At 33.6% G+C, this 5,689-nt stretch overlaps 1 pseudogene; it reads right to left on the reverse strand.

The window, feature by feature from the left end:
• Window positions 1–4,882: 4,882 nt before the first annotated feature.
• LOC149241757 (F-box protein PP2-A15 pseudogene) lies at window positions 4,883–5,329 on the reverse strand (annotated as a pseudogene).
• Window positions 5,330–5,689: the final 360 nt, after the last annotated feature.

Below are 5,689 nucleotides of genomic sequence, written 5' to 3' on the forward strand. Positions count from 1 at the left end.
GCCATGATAAATTTCCAAGCATGTTGCACTGATGATGAGCTTGGGGCCACACCTTTGCCATTAGAAAAAGCTACCAAGGGAGGTGGAAAATCCAATGAAGTAGATAGAAGGAAACCTGCCTGAGCGACCAGATAGGACTCCAAATGCATGGATAGAAAGGGCAACAACAAGAGGAGACATTGAAGGAGAAACCAGAGCTATAACCAATGGCTCACGATGAAGAGCATGGTGGAATGAACGCAATTCATAAAGACAAATAAATGAAAAACATGCCAATGGGGCATTTGTCACCCTCTTTGGGAGGCACAATTCCATAAATTCTCCATGAGGTGGTGACATGTGTAGAGGGGAGGTGGCGATAGGGCACATCAAGTCCATAAGTATCATTTAATGCCCATCGTAATACCCCTATCAATATTATATTAAAATAATATAATAAATAAAATAAAACTATTAGAAAATAATGTATAATAACTAAACTTTACATTTTGAAATTTATTAATGAAAACAAAATGAAGAATAATTAAAATTTACACATGGAAAAATATTTAAAATTTGTAAAACTTAAAGGTTTCGTGTAGAAAAAGATTTGGAAAGCTTGACGCCATGAACAATTAACTGTTTTAAATTTTTTGAGAAATATGTAAAATTTGGATTTGAAATATAATGATATTTTTCAATATACAAAGGTGTAAATATCAATATTTTAAAAAATGTTAATAAGATGAGTTAATCACTCATATATGAAGGTTAAGGTGAAGGTGGAAGTGGGTGCAATTAATATGCAAAATTTAATCCCCGATACGAGGGTGAGGGTAGGGAGTGCTAATATGTAAAACTTAATCCCCAATATCAGGGTGGCAGGAGTTAATATAAAAAATTATTAAGTTTTGTATATTAACTCCTCAAACCCATCCTCATATTAAGTTTTATATATTTAAACTTAAAAAAATATTTAAATTTTTTATATTCAAAGCTCTTATGTTAATTTTAATATAATATAATAAATCAATAAAATGATAAAAAAGTATCTAAAAGTTGGATGCCATGACAAATTCTATATATCTATATCTATATATATATAGATATATACATATAATTTCAATTTGAAATGTAATGATATTTTTCGTTACAAGAGATGTAAATGTCAATGTTTTAAAAGTGTTTATAAGTTGATGGCTTAACCACTTAGATGTGAGGGTGCTAGGGGGAGTTTATATGAAAAGCTTAACTTCGAGAAAGTTAATATGGAAAACCTATGAGGGTGGGGGTGAGGGAGTTAACATGCAAAACTATTAACCACCCTCACATTAAGTCCCCCAACCCTCATCACCATGTTAAACTTTTCATATTAACTCCTCCCACTCATCCAACCCTCATATAGCAGGGCGGATGAGGGTGGATGGAGTTACTATGTAAAACTTTAATAGTTTTACATATTAATTCCTTCATCCCCACCCTGATAATTTGGTGGATGAGGGTGGGGGGAATTAATATGAAAAAGTTAACAATTTTTCATTTTAATTCCTCCCAACTCCACCCTCATAATTTTTTCATATTAACTACCCTCATCCCCACCCCCACTCTCATACATGAGTGGTTATGCCATCAACTTATGAGCATGTTTAAAATATTGAAATTTACATTTTTGTATATTGAAAAATATCATTATATTTCAAATTGAAATTATATATAGTTTTCAAGAAATTTAAGATAACCAATTTTATGATAACCAATTGATTATGGCTTCCATCTTTCCAAATCTTTATCAACATGAAATATTTCAGTATGAGAAATTTGAAATATTGTTCAAAGTTTAAATTTTAATTATTGTACATATTTTTTAGCATTTTATTTATTTATTATATTATATTAAAATCAACATAAAAACCTTGAATATAAAAATTTAAATATTTTTTTTCATATCAACTCTCACCACTCTTATATGAGGGTGGAGGTGCAAGGAGTTAATATGCAAAAATATTAGCATAATGCTTTTGTATATTAACTCCCCCCACTTTCATCCTCATATGTTAAGAGTTTGTCATATTACTCCCCTACTCGCATCCTCATAGGGAGTTAATAATTTTGTATATTAACTCCACTCACCCCACCCTCGTAATTTTTATATTAATTCCCTATGAGTGAGGGGATTATTAAATTTGCATACTAACTCCCTCAATCCCCACACTCATATATTAGGGTAGGATTGGTTGGAGGTGGAGGAAGTTAATATACAAAACTCCCACTTAAATAGGGACTTAACAATTAATAGTTTTTCATATTATGTATGCTCACCCCACCCTCCTATATTAAATCCCTATGATTTTGGAGGTTAATAGTTTTTAATATTGACTCCCCCATCCCCACACTCATATATTAGAGTCGGGGTTCATGTAGGTCATAGGAATTAATATGAAAAATTATTAAGTTAATGGTTTTTCATATTAACTCCCCTCATCCTCATCCTTGTATAACCTCATCCCCACCATCGTATATGAATGTGGATGAGGTGTGGGGGGAGTTAATATGTAAAAATTAATGCATATAATTTTTTTTTCCATATTAACTATTGTTAAACACACATGGAGAAGACAACCAAATAGAATAAACGTGGATGCTTTATTATTCACAAGATGTACATTTATAATACATTGGTGTGACTGTTGGATTCATATTCCAATGTCTCTTAGAATCCCTTTGACTATTCAACTCCCACACCATAACTCTTAGTGGATTAGGTGTCCAACATTACCCCCTAACTCAAAGGGGTATATACGAGTCCAAGAAGAGAGTTGTAATAGAAATACAACAAGGGATAAAAGAAATAAGTTGAACGAGCTCTCTAAAATGATGGCATAAGGTGGGAGAACTCAAGGTCTCAACTGGTGGTTGTTTAAGGATGACCACCAACACTGGAATGCTTAGTGCATTTCATGGAACTCTTCCAAATATCGCAAGAAGCTGATGTATTTTGTTAGATGAAGTGCTCCTTAATGTTTTGAAAAGGGAGACCTTTGACCTAGAAAAGGGAGTGATGCAACCTATTGTGGTTTAAGTAATTCCACCAACCAAAGGAATGCTTAGTGTGATTCCTGAAACTCTTCCAAGTCTCGCAAGATGTTGAAGTATTCTGCTAGAGGAAGTGTCCCTAATGCTTTGGAGAGGGAGACCTTAAACCTACAAAAGGGAGGTCTACAACCTGCGGTGGTTTAAGGAAGGCCATCAACCAAAGGCATGCTTAAGGGCTTCTATGTCTCATGCTACAACTTTGAATCTAGGTATGGTTTTCTTCTGATCTAGGCTCAGGCAACAGGTTCAAGTTGTGTCTCAGGATTTCTTGATGTGGCTTTGAAACTTGTAGATGACCATCATATTCCCCCGTTAGATACAAGCTGAGAAGATGGAGAAAACTTATCTGCAAGGCTTTTTAATACTCTAGAAGAAATTATGACATATGACTAAAATATCTTCTTGGTTGTTGAAGCCCATTGTCAAGAAGTGATCCATCCAAGATGAATCTTTGTTGTTGCATGAAGTTTGTTTCTGAAGCATCTGTTTGAATGATGCTGATGCTGACCACAATACTCACATGGATGAAGATCGAAACAAGGATCTTTCATATGGCCAACTCTGTCACAAATTTGGCATCTGAAATTTTTGTTGTGGCTGTTGTGGAAAAAGAGAAAGAACAGGTGAAGATGAACTATCATTAAGAAATCAAGCACTTTGAAATTTGTTGGGCTTGGAAAAGTTTGGAATATGAAAGGACACATCCTTGTCATATCCAAGGCTTATTATTTGCTTATTATTGAAAAGATCTTCCCAATGTGGGATGATTTACTTGGGAAGTGCACGTTGAATTTCCACACCTGCATGCAAATATGCTCTTGAATCAACCTCAACTTCATATTCTTGTTGTTGATGGGAGTCTATATCGATCTTGAACAAAGGATTTTTCTGAATAGAAAATAGTTTAGAATGACAACTCTTCTGTTGAAGCTCATCTTTAGCTATGACTCAAGCTGTAAAGATTCGATATTTTCTTGTGCATTTTCCAGGCAATTTTGAATGTCAAAAGGAGTTCCCTTGTTGATTTTAACTGTGCTTTCAGTAGTAGACATAATTAGAGTTCTTAATAACTCTAATAAATTGTTAATTTTAGCCATTTTTCAATTTTTTTTTTTTCTAAACTTCAAAAACTTTCTTGCAACTCCACTCTTCTACCTATAATGAATACAAGTAAGCCAACCAAAAGACTTGGTCCTAACAATCTCAATGATAAAAAAAAATAGCATCTCCATCAAGGAAAAAATATGTGTGCTTGATCGCTTGTTGTGGCTGAAAATTAAACTCAATAACCTAAGCCAAAGTCTCCAATACGAGCATCAAAATCCGTGTCAAACTACACATTGTTTTATTTCACGTTTTTTGGGTAACAGGAGGATGCAGAATTTGAAAAATTTTAAAACATAAGAAAATCTTCCTTCTACAGACTTGCATCTAGCCAACGACTAGTCCATCCTTTAATGCGACATAAAATGCAAAAGAAATATTCCTGTGAAATCTGATATATAGTTTGAATGTTAGAATGTGTTCAAATGCCACTGCGTTCAAATTGAAATGATCTTTGCATACCTTCAAATTTGAATTGAAGTTTCTTTTATTTATGGATTATGGAAAGTCATTTGTGTCTCTCTGGTGACTATGGCTGGCTTATTTTCATGAAATGACTCTTTTAAACAAAGAAACAACAACAAATATTAATAAATATAATTCCCAACATATATGAAACCAATTCAATGCACATTTAAACTTCAACACTCCAAACACATTCAATACTCAATAGTTTAACACACATAAACCTCTCTAGCATCTGGGGTCATATATGGTATAAATATAATACTTGGAAAGCCTTCATTGCTTCCTTCTGATGATTGCTAGGAATAATAAAAACAAAATATATGCAAAGCACACCTTTGGAATTTGTGCAATCAATTTGTTCTCAATCTTGACTCGAAACTCACCATCATATATATTAGTCTAGTTTCCACGAGCATAAATCACAGGATAATTACTTTCAATCTCATCAGTCTTTTTCAAAATAGCACTCTTGCACAACTTGATTACCATCAGATGTATAAAGAGAGAAATGAATAGGCCTCACATCCCATCCATGAATTTGTTCAAAGATATAAATCCAATGGCCCAATTTTACCCTTGCAAGCTGTATCCTGAAACAAAGATTATATTCTCCTACAGGCAGTTGGAACTTCACAATGCCATCTACTTGAAACCACCAAAGTTACAGAAGATATGCCACTCCATGGAATCAAAACTGCAAATTGGATGAAATGTAAGGTTGGCTACATTCACGTATATACTACAACTGTATTTGACAGTTTTCTAACAATTGTTACAAGATGGTCGGTTTCCAACATACATGTGCTTCAACAAACTTGAATGGAGATCATTCAACATGTATCATGAACATGAAATTGAATGCAGGAGTAATTCACAAATAATCATCGCCCAGACTTCAATGCATTTAGGACTCAATTCATTCCAAGTCTAATGCCACAAGATGATTCTCAATGGTTCATAATTCATGACATTTATAAAGAAAAGCGGCAACAACAACGACCAGATCTATTCAATGAATATGAAATAATCCAACACACAGAAATAA

This window comes from Pinus tabuliformis, chromosome 8 (assembly GCF_031772625.1).
Source record: "Pinus tabuliformis cultivar Carrire ecotype Pingquan chromosome 8, CPIR1, whole genome shotgun sequence".
Classification (NCBI taxonomy): domain Eukaryota; kingdom Viridiplantae; phylum Streptophyta; class Pinopsida; order Pinales; family Pinaceae; genus Pinus; species Pinus tabuliformis.